This window comes from Diabrotica undecimpunctata, chromosome 1 (genome assembly GCF_040954645.1).
Source record: "Diabrotica undecimpunctata isolate CICGRU chromosome 1, icDiaUnde3, whole genome shotgun sequence".
Classification (NCBI taxonomy): domain Eukaryota; kingdom Metazoa; phylum Arthropoda; class Insecta; order Coleoptera; family Chrysomelidae; genus Diabrotica; species Diabrotica undecimpunctata.
Genome location: NC_092803.1, coordinates 188,371,862 through 188,389,357, shown reverse-complemented (window position 1 = coordinate 188,389,357; position 17,496 = coordinate 188,371,862). Strand labels below are relative to the sequence as shown.

Below are 17,496 nucleotides of genomic sequence, written 5' to 3'. Positions count from 1 at the left end.
TTGATATTAATAAAAGTCCATTTTATTAATAAAGCGTTATAATTCAATACCTATCACTTATATGTGACAAGACCCAGAACAAGGTTCCTTGATAACATCGATGAAGACATGAGAAATATGGGAATACGTGCTTGGCGAAGGAAGGAGATGGATTGGAGAGAAATTCTTGAGGAGGCTAGGACTCAGGGTTATAAAGCCAGAACGATGATATGAAATAAAAAGAAGGTGAATCTTATCAAGCGTGAAGTTTTTTTTTATTTCTACTACATATGTTGCAAAAGATACACTTAAATATTTCTATATTTTTTTATTAATATATACAATATTATTTAATATTCATGGTCTGTGGCTAACTGCTGTTTGGTTTTTGTTGTAAATACATTTAAAATATTCAACATGGATGTCTCATAAATGGTGTTAATATTAATACGTTCTATATCATTCAAGTTACTAAAGTTTTCTTGGTATTGAAGAAAATCATACTGAAATTGTTTGCACAAGTTTTTAATTTCTTCTTCTTTTAAATTTTCGTGTTCCATCGCTGATAAATCTCCATAAATTACATCAGTTATATCAGAAAGAACATTTATAGCAATAACATCGCTTTTGGTTGAATTGCTTATCATGATATTGCCTCTTTTTTCGGCATTCAAGTAATAAACTTGATTTGGTTGAAAAATAAATAAGTGGAATTTGTCTAAAAACAATAAGTAATTAATATATTAAAAATTATCCAATAACAAGTGTACAATACAGGGTGAGTCATGAGGAACTTTACAAACTTCTACCATATGTAGAGTTCCTCAGGGAGCATATCATGTGGCCACTAAAAAATGTCAACTCCTCTTCTTTATTAATTAATAGGGTGATTTGTGTAATTGACCATTTATTTCATTTTACTGTAGTGTTTATACGGCTCATTTGATTTTTTTAATTTTTGCATGATACAGTACACTACTATCAAGCATTCGACTGGTATTAGCTAAACTAAAAAATTCCAGGACTGGCTTTGGAAAAATTAATTTAGGGATTCGTATTAAATATTACACCCTGTATATATTTTTTTTAAAATGCAATAAGTGATTTTCAAACTACATAAATAGCCAATGAAAACGACATATGCGACAATGTTGTCGCACTTTTATTAAATTTTTAGTGAACGATCAAATCTTACCAAAAATAGAACAACCATAATGAAGTATCAAATTATAAGGTAATTAATTTAAACAAATCTTATAAATTTCAAACATTTTAATTGAAATGATAAACTGAGTCACTGCACAACAAAAAACAGTAAATACTAACAATAACGAAGAACAATTTAAAAAAAAAAACTTAAAATATGTACATAGTTATGATAAACCCATAAATTAGAACTGGAAAAGATACAATAATGGTAACAAAATAAAAATAATTCAAAATAGATTTTCGAAATGGAACCCTGCAGCCTGTACACATTTTTGTTGCCGAATTGTTAATTGACGTATTGAATTACGGATACTCTGGGGATCGTTTCTAATAGTATTACAACAATGTATAATTCTATCAATTAATTGTTTTCGGTTATTAATATTCACTGCGTAAACTAGTTGCTTCAATCGTCCCCAAATATGGTAATCAACGGGATTGAAATCAGGGGATCTTGAAGGCCACGAAATAGGACCTGCACGTTCTATCCACCTGTTGCCATAAACATTATTGAGATGTTGTCTCACTGCCAGTAAAAAGTGTGGGGGTGCCCCACCATGCTGAAAATACATCCCTCGGATAGCAACGTTCGCGTTGGCAAGCAAATTCGGCAAAATATTTTGTAGAAAGTTCAAATAGACCTGCCCTGTTAAAGGACCATCAAAAAAGTGAGGACCTACTAATTGGTTATTTATGACACCAATCCACACGTTAACCGAAAACCTTAACTGAGAACGACGTTCTCGAGTAGCATGGGGATTTTCTTCTGCCCACACATGTGAATTTCGTGAATTATTTATCCCGTCTCTGGTAAATTGGGCTTCATCTGTAAATAGTGTCCTGTATAGCGTTGGTCGATTATTGTTAATCTATCTACAAAATTCCAACCTATCGATCTCATCTCCAGCATGTAGTCGCTGAACCATTTGAATGTGATATGGGTATAGATTATTTTTTTGTAAGACTCTACTTACTTTTGATTGAGTAACATTGAGTTCTCGACTTACTTGTCTAGTGCTTATTGTAGGGTTCATAGTAACGGCGTCCATAATGTCATCTTCCTGCGCTTCATCTACATGTCGCTCTGTTGTTCCACTAGGAAAAGTGCCATTTTCTCGCAAATAATTAAAAACTGACCCAAATGTTGGATGACTGGGAGTTCGACGATTAGGAAATCTCCTGCGATATTCTCTACTAGCAGCCCTACCATTCCCATTACAGAATCCATAAACAAATATTATGTCTGCATATTCTGTGGTCGAAAACTGATGTGGCATTTTGAACGAAAGTAACAAAAGCTCTACCAAAACTAACACAATGTACTTAACGTAGATATGACAGAAGAAATATGTATTCTTGTACACATAAATAACAATTGATAATGACAATAATGACAATGGGTATAAAATATCAAGAAACGTCAAACAGTCAACGCCAACCTTCATTTTAAACTTTTTTAGATTTATTTTTATTTAGTACAGTTGATGCAATGTATTATTATTTGACATAAAATTTTAATCATTTACAATCAACAAAAACTAACACGTACAAGAGGTTTGACTTTTTAATCAATTTAATTTATTATTTATCGAAAATAATGCCCCAATACGATCTATGAGTAAAAATTTAAAATTGAAAAACAATTGATTCTATCGTAGAGATAATACAAAGTGACAGTAAAGATGTTAATTTTCTACGTGTTAGATTATGTTGTAGGAACTCATTTTAATTAAAATGTTTGAAATTTATAACATTTGTTTAAATTAATACCTTATAATTTGATACTTCATTATGGTTGTTCTATTTTTGGTAAGATTTGATCGTTCACTAAAAATTTAATAAAAGTGCGACAACATTGTCGCATATGTCGTTTTCATTGGCTATTTATGTAGTTTGAAAATCACTTCTTGCATTTTAAAAAAAAATTATACAGGGTGTAATATTTAATACGAATCCCTAAATTAATTTTTCCAAAGCCAGTCCTGAAATTTTTTAGTTTAGCTAATACCAGTCGAATGCTTGATAGTAGTGTACTGTATCATGCAAAAATTAAAAAAATCAAATGAGCCGTATAAACACTACAGTAAAATGAAATAAATGGTCAATTACACAAATCACCCTGTTAATTAATAAAGAAGAGGAGTTGACATTTTTTAGTGGCCACATGATATGCTCCCTGAGGGACACTACATATGGTAGAAGTATGTAAAGTTCCTCATGACTCACCCTGTATAATAGAGTAGGTCCTAACAACGAATACTGACGGATATAGAAGCACAATTTAAATGGGAGAAATGGTGAGGTTGCTTATACTTTAAATGGGAGACTGCATAAACTTTATTATGTTATTTGTAGATTTGTACACATTTAAATTAAAAATTTGAATCACAATATTGTTTATATTTCTAAAAAGATTCATTTAATAAAAAGTTTTAAAAGTTTAAATAATACTTAATTTTTTAAGTAGGATTTGATCGTTAATTTTATAAAATACAAACATTTAAGGCTAAGTATTTCCAGCTCCACTCTCTTATATTTTATAAGTAGTAGTAGATAGTAGATTGTAAACGAGAGACGGTGCGGTGGTGTCTGCGGACTCCCTCGTGTTGAGGGAACAGAATTAAAACGTTCCCTCACTGCATATATACGAAAACATTAAGTGGATATGTGCTTCTATATTCGTCTGAATTTCTTGGGTCACAATGAGCTCTGTATAATGTGGGCCCGCATCAAAAATTGGGCATGATAGGTAGAGACATCAAGTATCAGAGAAAAAACAAAAAAATGGGAGGTTGAAGACATGCAAAAAGCCATGGAGCCATTCTTAAAAAATCAGAAGGCTAGAGACTCAAATGTAGAGGAAACAATTTTATTTCCACTTGAAAGGAAAACAATATTAGCAAAAGAGATTGAAGTACAGTTGGTGCAGTATATTTTAGTAATGGAAGCTGCATATTTTGGTCTAACACGAAGAGACATTCGCAGAATAGCCTACACATCAGCTACGCAAAATAGCTACTCATCAATTTAAAAAAACATACAGGAAGAAGCTGGCTGGACAGTTTGTTAAGGCGCTATAATACTTCTCTATCACTTCGAAGACCTACTAGAACTTTCTTTTCTAGAGCTCTGGGCTTCAACAAAAAAAAAACGTTTTGATAACTTTGAAACCCAATAAAAGAAATATAATTTTTTGTCCGCATATAGTTTTTATTTTGGAGCAAAGTTGCACAATTTGTAGGAAGAAAAGGAAAATAAAAAATTGTGTCTCTGCTGAATGTGATTCCCTTGTAACCTTAATTATTGCAATGAGTGCTGCTGGTCAATTCATTCCGCTTATGTTGATTTGTCCCGAAATCAAAATGACCAGTTATTGCGTGGTGTCTGGGTCAATATATGCGGTTCACACAAACGGTTGGATACAACCGAATTTGTTTACAGAACGGATAAAACACTGTATAAATTGTGTGAAACCAACAAAAGAGTTTTCTGTTCTTCTAGTATGGATTTAATGGACATTAAGTGATTAATTTGGATAGAGAAAACTGTACCTCCTCGTGCTACACATAGGTTTCAACTTCTTGATAAAATCTACATAAGTAGCTATAAGACGCACTATAGCGAGGAAATAAGAAATTGGATTTGTGTAAATCAGCGGGCTCTTATACAATTTGACTTAGCCGAATTACTAGATAAGGCATTTCTAGTCACAAGTCACAGTCGAGGGAAATCGCCGTAAATGGATTCCGGGTAACGTGAATTTATCCCTTTGATCGTTAGATTTTTTCTGACGCAGATTTTATAGCCAAATCTGACGTGGAAACCAACAAATTTTTCGCCAAAGGAGTAGCTTCTGGTTCTCTGCAAGAGAAACTGATGAAACTACAACCAACCTGCTCCAAATTTACTAAACGAGTGTTCATAGAACCATCGATATCAAGTTCCAAGAAGACGGACGTGTACAAACTCATTACTATATAGCCCCCCATAAAATTATTAGACCCTCGGAGATATAGTAAACTGATCACCGGCATCCTTTGGAGATTGGTAAACTCATCACCGCAGATAGGTAAACTCATCACCGGGATTTTTGCGTGGTTTCTAATGCGAAAGATTGCCTCTTACCTGTTATACTTCTCGTTTATGTGATAATTTAATAAATTCAGAAATTATTTTAAGCAAGTTGCTTTAAAATTTAACTGAGATATTATTATGTCTCACGGTGTGGCCTATTAGACGTATCTGCCAATCTAAATAGTTTTGAGATCTAAAAATTTAGTTGCATAGGATTTCGATAATGAACTTTAAAATGAAAATATTTGTCAATATGTGCTATTTTTGTTTATATCGGAAGTAGTCCCAACTTCGTTATTTGATTTTCATTACATTTTTATATTTCTCATTGAATTCTCGAGATAATTTGTTAAGCATACATTCGGTCTATGTCTTACCGTTTTGGCGTTAATTGACTATCTTGAAAATAATAGAGGATTTTGGACAGTTAGTAAATATAAAATATCTGAAAAATAGGAAAAGCTAAAAACTTGAGTGTGCTATTAGTGCATTGAAGTCGAAGGAAACTTAATTTTTTACACGTGCAAAGCATTACATTTTATGGCATCATTGGCGAAAATTTTTAAATTTGAAGTAATCAGCAATGCATTTATTGTGACAGAATGCATCAAAATGCTTAAGTACAGTTTCCTGTACTTTATCTTTCAATGACTTGTACAAAGATCCCACAATTAGAGTGCTTTTAAAAGCAATTTTTTTACATTTTTTGGTTAGTTTTCGCCATTATTTGTAGGAGTCAGATGAGTTGTGCATTTGATTTTATAATCATCATGACAACTAACCTCAATTAGTGTAAGATACAAAATAATTTTTATTCTGTAATTTGTACTAATTTTGTTTATTGTAGCACCCTGATGATGCAAATAAGCAAAAGCTTGATAGACTAAAAAGAGTACTTCTTTGTCCTATCTTCGGCTGCACACCCAAATATGTAGTTGTGTTTTGTAGTCTAACTGATCAGCGTTGACTACAAGCGTTTATCGCTTTTTCAATATATATATATATATATATATATATATATATATATATATATATATATATATATATATATAATGAGTCCCATTAAGTCGGTACCATATGGAAATTTTTTTTATTTTTAGTTTTATGAAAAAAAAATTATTCTCTAGTTCTGAATGATCTAGAACTTCAATCATCAGAATCAAATATTAGTATTCTTCAGTCATGTAAGCGTTAAACAACATGAATTTTATTAAGACTTGAGAATATCCACAATTCATTTTTTTTTGACAAACCGCGTAAAAAACTAAAAAAATTTAATATCTGATCATTGTATTCTAGGTCTTAGATCATTCAAAACTTTTTTGTAACATAATATTTTATATAACAAAATTCATAAAATTAAAAATAAAAAGGTTTCACATATAGTGCCGACTTGGATACCCCGTATATATATATATATATATATATATATATATATATATATATATATATATGCTGTCACTATTTTTCCGGGTTTGACTCCGCGTTGTAAAATGCTGGTTTTCTTGAAAACCATTGTTTTGGCGACGTTTCGGCAAGGTCTCACTTGCCATTCTCAAGCCTGGTGGATCTACTTCTCGTCGTTACTCGATTAGTACTGTATAGTACTGTCAGTACTAATCGAGTAACGACGAGAAGTAGATCCACCAGGCTTGAGAATGGCAAGTGAGACCTTGCCGAAACGTCGCCAAAACAATGGTTTTCAAGAAAACCAGCATTTTACAACGCGGAGTCAAACCTTGAAAAATAGTGACAGCACATATAGCTCCCGCGGAAACCTCAAAACAAACATATATATATATATATATATATATATATATATATATATATATATATATATATATATATATATATATATATATATATACATATAACAGTGTGACTTTGACAATTTAATTAGAAATCTCAAAATGTAATATCAGAAAAGGTAATCTACAGCAACAAAGTAATATTGTGCCTTGCCTATAAGAAACATCTTTACAGTTAACTTAAAGAACTTAATTACGCTGATTTTTTTCTGTTTGATCAGTATGATTCGCACAAACCAGTGCGAAACAACTAAACAAAAACGGTAAACGGCATAAAATTTTCGCAAGTCTTTCGCAATTGAAATTATTGATAACCATCATTTTTTGTCCGCGTTGGCTCAGGACGTAATCAATTAGCAGTTCACTATCCATGTTGAAGAAACAAAGGCAAATGAAGAGAAATTTTTCTTTTCGCATGATTTTAGGTAGCTATCAATAGAATTTTGTGGAATTCCGAAATAAAAACCAATAAATTGCAGTTGCATTTAAGATATCTGAATTTGGATTATTCTGTGAAATTACCAAAAACTAGCCGTTTGCTGGGATTTTATGGTCTATACCTGATCCGGGGTGCAGGTAGGCCAGTGATCAGTTTACCAATCTCTTAGGGTCTATTTTGAAAACCCTACTTTTATGGCGGTGATGAGTTTGTACTATGTAAGAGGATATTTATGGTAATTGGTGATGAGTTTACGTGTACCCAAGAAGACTTCTCCAAGCTTTGTGTCACTTTTTGCAATATCCTCTATACCAATCTTTAAAAAATCATCCACTCGTGGGCGAGAAGTTTCGAGATCACAAATAATTACCTCATCTCTCTACAAAACTGACTTACAAGAATATCTCGATACAACTCCAAGCAAAAGACTTAATATCGTGAAAGAAAAGCACATTGAAATTCAGCAAATGAGGATTTAACATGAAGGCAGTACCACAGCATCTGAACGATTTTTCTCAGCTAACAATGATATTGATCTTGAGAAAGTTGGTCAAGAAACAAAGATGACCAATATGAAGAGTGCCTATTTTGCAAAGGGCGATTTAAAGCAGACAGAATGGGAGAGCTTTGGAGTGTGTAATTTATAGACATAATGAACTATTTTCGGGAGCTAAGAAAGATACTTGCGTTTGCAATTTTTGCAAACAAATTCAATTCAGTTCTGTTTTACTAAGTTACTAAACTATTAAAAGTGAAACTGGAACAAACCATGAAGTGGAGATATCCAGGAGTGGCTAGTATACCTGTTGAATACAAAGCACGTGGTTATCGTGTGTATTAACGTATAAAAAATGCTTATTAAAAGCTTAAAATTTTTATTTTAAAGAAGATCTTTTCGGAATTAAATCGTTCCATCATCAGTTTAATAAAAGAGAGAGTAAAAATACCAATATTAAAAAACAAGTAAGTTAAAATTTAAATATATAGAAAGAACACGTTGGTTTTTTACTACTTACATAAAAAGTTGTTAAAAACATTGTATGGCCACATAAAAAACATTGGAAGGACATCAGTATTAAAAAACAATCCTCATGGTATTTATAAAGGTAAATGCAATAGACTGTTAACTTTGTTAATTAATAAAAACTGAAAATGGGGGCATCTTACATGACCCCCTGGAGCTGGTGAGGTTTTATCGACTTACATTACCTCTGATCTGTGCTGGAGTCTAGGGCTAACTGATAGAAAGATGGTTTGAAGTAACTTTATATCAGTTAGTCCTAGACTCCAGCACAGATCAGAGGTAATGTAAGTCGATAAAACCTCACCAGCTCCAGGGGGTCATGTAAGATGCCCCCATTTTCAGTTTTTATTAATCAACAAAGTTAACTGTCTATTGCATTTACCTTTATAAATACCATGAGGATTGTTTTTTAATACTGATGTCCTTCCAATGTTTTTATGTGGCCATACAATGTTTTTAACAACTTTTTATTAAACTGATGATGGAATGATTCAATTCCGAAAAGATCTTCTTTAAAATAAAAATTTTAAGCTTTTAATAAGCATTTTTTATACCTTAATACACACGAACCCCACGTGCTTTACTAAACTATGTTTTTTTTTTGGTAAAATGCATTTGTGTGTTTTTTTAGGGGCCCATATTTCCAAATACGCACCGAGCAATTTTAAAATTTGCTCGAAATTTATATTATATTTAATATTTGTTTATCCCAAAGCTTTTTTAAATAAATATTTTTTCAGTACTATTAATAAATGTTGATTCTAATTATATGTCCACTTTCACATAATTATCAAGAAAATGGAAAAAAAAGGAAAAAACCAATTTATTATTTACTCTAAAAGTGAGCTAAATATTATTAGAAATTATAAAGAGAATATAAAGAAAGAAGTTTGAGAATGAAGATATCTGGTAGTGGTCAAACTAACTTGTTTGTACAAACTGTATGAAGAGGAGTAAAAAAATAAGTAGGACATTTTGAAAATTATAAGTTAAAAACGAAGTAGCGGTAGCAAAAGCTAAACCAGAAGTCTACACAAATCTATCCGATCAACTTGATACCAGAGAATATGAAGCAATAATATATTAAACATCCAAATATAGAGCACATAGAGCATATTTGGACGAAGAGGATTGAAAAAATAAGGAAAAGTTACATCGAGCTAAAAAGAAAAGATACGGGAGACAGAAAGGGACTCCGCGCGATAAAAGAGGAGGTACAAAGATTAAAAGCTATGAATAAAGAGCTGGAGCAAAAAAAGAAGATGGAAAAAACTTTGCAAAAACCTTAAAAGCGATATCTGGGGAGACGCCTACAGAATAGTTGGCAGGAATTTTAAAGGGACAGTAGGCTTTTTTAAGATCGAGGAGAGTCGAAGGGAAGAATTGGCCAAGGCTCTTTTTCCATAGAGGGAGGAAGTAAGCATTATGTCACTTCAAGTGAAGATGCCCATGACTGAATTTACGAGGGAAGAAGTAATGGAAGCTGGCAGAATCCTCAAAGCAGGAAAAGCGCCTAGATCTGATAAGGTAGCACCCTAGATAATAAAAAGCATCATCGAGGAGAAAGTGCAATGCGCACAGGATATTATAAATAGCCTGCTCAGAAGGCAAGAGTCCCCAGGAGATCTGAAAACGGCAAAACTCATACTTATCCCGAAACCGGAAAAGAAATTAGAGGAGCCTGGGGAGTACAGACATATATGCCTGTTAAATTTCTTAGGCTAGGTCTTTTAGACTCTTGTGAAAAGAGAAGATATCAATATGTAGGAGGAGGTGGATGGTAACTTTCTTTTTTGATGTAAGATTTTCTTCTAATAGTGCTAACTGGAAAATTATCGTCCGACTACTGGGCGACACGGGGGTTATCTGCCAATCTGCAGAACTTGGTCAGGAATCACGGATAGATGCCTTAAGGATGTTGTTTTATAATAATATGAAGATTAAAACTTACTTATTACTAGTTTGTGAATAATGTTTTGCCGTGTATATAAAGACATAAAAAATAAATTTTCAAAGAAAAAAAGACAGATTTAGACTCACCTTCAACCTCGTATCCTTCCGCAGGTCCTATATAAATTACTTCTCCGTTTTTCGTGATATTATAAAAAGAATTATCTAGCATTTTAATTTTCTTATCAACCCTTTCTTTGTTTGTTGTCAGGAAAGATGTAACTACTACAAAAAAATAAAAAATCAGAATATATGTAATTTTGATCATATTGTAGCACATCTCACAAATGTGCAATCTATATCAATTAATAAAATACGAATCTTTCGACGGTTATACATTCTACGAATTAATCGACATTCTTATTGTATAGATAATATTAATTTGTTCAAAGATAAAGATTTTTCTTTGTCCTATATCTTTATGCTAATGTTTCTATTCTATATTTATATCTATAAGACCATACCGATTCGTTATATATAAACACGTAATTGCGAAGTTGTTATTGGTATTAAAAAAACATAAACGATAAGGCAATGATAAACAATTTCGTTCTAAAGCTAAGCGTCTACATTTTTAGAATATTAATTTTGAGACCTTAAAAAAGATGCAAAAAAGTTTACTACTTTTACCTCCGGGCTTCCCCCTAAAACCACCCTTCTTGTAGGGGGTAAAAACGCAAAAAAAATCGATTTACCAAGAATCCGTACGTTGTAGAAAAAAATGTTTTAAATAAAAAATGTAGCTGTGATAATTTTAAATAAAAATATTTAGTAGCACTTTTTGTGTAGACTGAAGCGTTCTCTCACAAACAGAGCTTGAAGCGTCCGTCTATTTTAAATGTCAGTTACGCGCGCGAAATCAATGTTTAATAAAATTTGTCTCAGCTGGACGGTCAAAATTTGATATCTTTTGATTCAAGTGTTCTATCGACAAAAATCAAGATGCGTTTTAAAGGTAAAGAATCCAGCTTTCGTATGCAATTTTGCAATTTTTGTATTTTGCCGCAAGTAAACTTAGATTTTATAAAGGTAATAAATATGTAAACGTGACGCGATTTTTGTCATTTTTAATGATTCTCATGAGATCAATAGAATATATCCCTTTTATTGACTGGCCACTATAAAGTTTCGATTACTAGAGCCTATCCTTCAAAACCTGTAGCATAAAATTTTAGTTTTGAGATTTGGTAACAAATGTGAGGCATTTAAAATATGCTTAAAATGTTTAAAACTAAATATAAATGTTTAAAACTTTTTTTTTAATTATACTAGTACGTTTTTAAAAAGAACCAAACTTCTGCCATAAACTACACCCAAAACCGTCTTCTTAGAGTCATTTCCCGTGACGTGCGATTGTTTGAAATGCAAAACATTAAATTCTGCGTTTTTTATTTTTATTTGAAATGCCTCATAGTTATAGCCATTTCATTCACTCTCAACTGCTTCATTTGTTATTGATACTTCTCTCGACATAACATTATTAGGGTTTATATGTGTAACTGATTCTTGCCCAGAATCATTTACAACTTTTTCAGTGGTGGAAACTATCGGTTTTTGTTTAGTACAGGTATCTTCCTCAAATTTACTTTTACGAATATCACTAGCATGTACAAAACTTATATTTTCCCCTATTTGTATGAAATATATTGACGCAACTTCATTCTGCAATACGAGTTTTATTATTAGATTTAATTAAATCAAATCGCGTTCTAGGCTTAATTTTAAATAAGTTCTCTGATGGACTAATGCCTGTAACCGTTGATGGTGTATTTCTATATGTAAACAAAAAATTTAACAACTGGCTTGCAATCATCTGTCTTGTTATTTGAACGCTTCTTCCAAAATTTAATGTTTATCCAATCCCTTTTTTAGCGTTTGCACTGCCCTCTCCGCAATGCCATTACTTTGTGGGTGATAGGGTGGTGACTTTATTGGTATGATCCCATTGGCTTGACAAAACTGTATAAATTCACTAGAACTAAAGGGTGGTCCATTATCTGAAACCAATTCAACCGGTAACCCAAACACAGCAAATCCTTCTTTAATTTAATAATTGTTTCAGAAGCATTTGTACCCCTGTCCATCATTTAGAAATACCACAAGAACTAATAAAATTTTCAATATCATCTGTTAACTTACGCCACCAACAGTAAGATCTAACTAGAATTTTTGTTCGTACTACTCCTAAAAGCTGTTCATGAAATAGGGATAAGATATTATTACACAAAAAAACTAGGGATCACTACTTTGTTTCCTGCTAGTAAGCAATGATTTTTAACTGATAATTTATGTTTCCTTTTCCAGATAACGTAAAATCTATTACTTTCAATATTAGCAAATCTTTCTTAGTAGCTTTGATAATATCTTCAAAATTTAACGGAATACTATTAACTAAACTGAAAGAATAAAGTGAACTTGAGATTTCTGTTTCTGATGTCATCAGAAGCCTCGATAGACCATCAGCATTTGCAATCATCTTTGCAAGAGCTCTTGGACTTGTCTGTAATGATAAGGATGTAATTGCTGTTCTTTCAGTATCCGCCAAGTACTTGAAGAAGAAGTATTTGTTTGTCTTGCTATATTCCTTACGCTAACTGTTGGATCTTGATCAAGTAAATTTAAAATATTATTTTCTTTATTAATTGTTCTTGTTGTTCTTGGTCTACCAGAATTTATTGTATTTGGTCTCACATTCCCAGTTTCTCGACAACGTCGTTCAACGGCTCTAAATGTTTTTTACTTAGTAAGTTTCTTCTAGGAATCTTTTCTGCATAACGTGTCACAGCTGGACTAGAACATCCTAAACATTCGTCTAAAGTTAATAACATGTCAGTGTATTCAACATTTGAGTACATTTTGATTTGATTTTACAAATAACAAGGTTGTAAAACTCTAATTATTGTTGATTTATCGTCATAACAATCAATAAATGTCAGATTTCCATGGCACACTTGGAGAAAATAGAGATATACCTATTAGAACTTTATCATTACTACCAGCATCAATTATTACTTCAAAATTTTCAAATCAAAATATTCCGAAAACGGTACACAGTATCGAGTTTTACCAAGAGTACCTTTTTCGTGTAAAATTGAATGATGTTTAAGTTTACTTAAAATTTTGATTAATAATTATACTCTTAAAAAAGTTATATTGATTAATACTTAGTACGATCCGTGTAACTAGCGTCCTCTGTAAAAATCAGATATAAAAACAAATCCATGGGGTGTATCAGCTTCCAAAACATATTTGTATAAAATTTCATTACAATGTTGCCAGTAGTTTCGGCAAAATCGTAAAAAATTTTTTTTCTTCAACGCCCTGTATCTTGAAAACGGATGGCGTTACAAAAATTTTTTACTAAGCAAACCCCAATTATTTTTCAGTTTTTTACCTACCCTAGAGACGGGGTTACCTTTTTTTGAAACACCCTGTATAATAAATAAGACTCAACTAACTTCAACTGACTTATTTATTGACCCCCTCACAATTGGCAGATTCTTAGTATATCGATTTTTTTTGCGTTTTGACCACTCTACAAAAGGGGCTTTAGGGGGGAAGCTTGAGTATAAAATAGTAAACTTTTTTACATCCTTTTTGGGGTCAAAAAAAAATTAATATTCTCGGCAAAATTCTGCTGTTCATATGATTTTTAGGCGTCAATTCTCTGCCGACTGAACTATAATAATAATGACACGTTTTTAAATAATACATAACAATTTTTAAAGAGAAGCTTCTGGTATTGTATTACTTTTTTTCTCTACAGTAAAATGTTGAGGCGAGCGTCACGGAAATAGCGCACAAGATGGCATCGTCACGAATAGTGTCACAAAATAGCAGTTCTTCACATCGATTCACTACTCTCGATCAATGCATTTCTAGTCATCATATATTGATTCTAAGCAGGTTTTAAATAAAAACTGCATAAAAAATAACTAACAAAATACAGACATTAAAGAGGAAGTAAAAAATTTAAAAAAATATCTGTCAATAAAATATTCGATTAGCAACGATTGTCAAAATTTAAATAGAAATAAGCGGCTTCCAACAGTGGTCTGTGCTTCCAACCAAGTTCCCCATCGTGTTAGAAAGAGTTCTAGTGGAAGTAGAATGTTTGGAAGCATTTCTTTATAAAGTTGAATTCTTATAGGAGATTTAAGGAATACTTTTGTATGCTTGATATCAGGGAGTTTACAAAACGAAACTTTTTCTAATTTCTTCATCAGAAGACGTCAGATATCCATGAGTAAGACGAGTGGGACCTATTCTGAACCTTCTGATAATAATATTGACTTTTCTGTTCATTTGAGGCATGGTGATGGAGGTAATAGTTGGTTGAATTGTGCGTAGTTTTGTATTTTGCACGTTCCAGTGTGTTTTCCAAGTGCTTAGTACGTTGTTCTTGATACTGGCCTTTAGGTCTTGGTGAAGTTGTATGTTTTCCATATTTTCTAAGGAGTAAGCCAGTTTTACATGATCAGCCTTCTCATTTCCATTGATACCAACATGGGATGATTGATGATAGTTACTAAAACACCATTTTTTGACTGCTGTTGGCAGATACTGTGAATGCACTGAAGAATAGGATGTATGGAGTATATATTTCTGATTGAGTCAATTGCGGAGAGAGAATCGGTGCATATTGCTAATGATTTGTCATTAGCAGTGGGTGAGTCTAATGCCTTGAGTATTCTGTACAGTTCGGCTGTGTGTATACTGCATCTGGGAGAAAGCCGAAATGATGCTACTATTGTATTTGAGGTACTGACGGCACAGAAGACGGCCTGTTCTTCTTTGGAAGCATCTGTGTAGAGAATTTTGTCATAACGCTGTGTCTGTATAAGTTCCTCAAATGTCTGTACCAAGAGAGTTCTGGGCGTTTCTTCTTTTTTGTATCAGTTCAAGCTGGTAAGGACAGTAGGTAGCTTTTTGGTCATGGGGGAATTCTGGACGTAGCAAACGGTGTTGAGAGTTTTAGGTCTGTGTCTTTTAGCAAAGTTTTTAAAATCTGTGAGAGAGAATGTGCTCGAGGATAACTATTATCTGAGACAGGGTAGGGAGTATTAATTAGTTTAATTATTGGGTTTTTTGGATTAGCGGAAATTCTAGAAAAGTAAGACCGTAGTAAACGTTGCCGTCTTATAAAAAGAGGAGATTCTGAAGATGTAATATAGCGACTTTCAGAAAAACTTGATTTAAAGGCGCCGAGGCTAATGCGTAAAGAATGCGTGTTGTGAATTGTATTCAGACTTTTAAGGTGAGTGTCGGAAGCAGATATGTAGAGAATGCTTTCCGTAATGCAACCTAGAGCGGATCAATGTTCTGTAAATTCTTAAGAGGATTTTCTCTTCCGCCCATTGATGATGAGCTAGAGTTTTTACGATATTGATTCTATTTAGGCAGTTTGTTTTTGTATTCTGTGTCTGATCTCTCCATATATGTCTTTTATCGAATATTACTCCTAATAATTTGTGTTTATCAACCACTTGAAGAGGAGATCCATTTAGGTGAAGTAGAAATGGGTGAGTGTGATGTCTTCTAGAGAAGTTTATGACTTTAGATTTTTCAGGTGAAAATTTGACTCCAACTTTAGTGGACCAGTTATGAAGATTGTTAAGAGTGTTTTGGAGTAAAGAGCATGTGCTCCTTGTAAGTTTACCTTGGCAATAAAGAACAAGATCATCTGCATATATTTAGTATTTTATTGGAGAGAGAACAACAGAGTTTATATCGTTAATACTAAGAAGGAATAGTGTGGTGCTGAGAAATGAGCCTTGGGGGACTCGATTTTGTGAGATATGTGATGTAGATGTTTTTCCGTTTGCAACTACTTTGAATAATCTCTCTTGTAAGAAATTGTTTATAAAGGTGAGAATATTACCCGTTAAATTAAGTTGCTTAAGTTTTCTAATAATAGCAGCTTGGTTTATTGTGTTGAAGGCACTTTTTAAGTCTAAGGCAACTGTGATGACGTCATTCATATTTGATATAGCTTGGGTTATTTCTGTTTGGGGAAGTACCAGGTTATCCATAGTATTTCGATTGGGTCTGAATCCCGACTGTGCTGCATCTATCAGATTGTTTTCCTCAAGAAACCAAAGCAACCGTCTATTTATCAACTTTTCTAGTAGTTTGCACATTGTGCTTGTTAGTTTGATTGGTCTGTAGGCACTGGTAGCGTTAGAAGATGAGTCATTTTTTCTGATCGGTACGGTAAGCGACTGGCGCCAAAGAGTCGGAAAGGTTTGGCTGGACCACATCTTATTGTAGAGCGCAAGTAGCTTCATATATAGATGTATATATACAGACGAATGTTGAGGATTCCATAGATACAAAGAGTTACTAATGTTGAGGTACTTCGTCGCATGTGTAAACAAAAAGAATTACTAAGAATAATCAAAGAGAGGAAAATGCTTGGGTCATGTGTTGAAAGGCGAAAGATATGAATTACTTCAAGTTATACTGGAAGGAAAAGTACAGGGCAAAAGATCAGTAGGAAGACGCGAAGATCGTGGCTGAAAGACCTGAGGAGATGATTCGACCGCTCATCCGCAGAGATCTTTCGCGCAGCAGTTTCCAAAACTACAATTGCCATTTGGATCGCCAACCTTCAAAACGAGACGGCGCAATGAGAAGAAGAAGTAGCTTCAAGAGGGTTCCAATAAAATGAACATTGGAATTTCCAGTTACTCAGTCATACCATTATCTACAGTTAGAGAAATATTATTTAAAATCCGCAATTCGAAATAAATTGACGTTTACGCATGTTATGCAAGTTTTTGTATAAATATGCAAAATCTCCAGATATTTGCATAAAATATGCAAAATATGCAATATGTTGCATATTTGCCTAAGTCTAATTATCACTATTTTTTTCAAAACACTTCAAAGAATTGTTTGGTAAAAATGAAATTGCATTTTAGGAAAAACTGTGTACAAACATTGGAAACACTACACCGATATCCTTATCAATATTTTTAATATCTTTATATCTTTAATAATTCGAGTATTAT

General features: G+C 32.8%; 1 long non-coding RNA gene across 1 annotated transcript; it reads right to left on the bottom strand.

Annotated features, from left to right (window-relative positions):
- Window positions 1–292: 292 nt before the first annotated feature.
- On the bottom strand, window positions 293–10,906 carry LOC140441783 (uncharacterized). The gene is made up of 2 exons (XR_011951033.1): window positions 10,574–10,906; window positions 293–697 (listed from the first exon to the last, which is right to left on the bottom strand). It is a non-coding gene; the product is annotated as an uncharacterized lncRNA (long non-coding RNA).
- Between the last annotated feature and the right edge of the window lie 6,590 nt (window positions 10,907–17,496).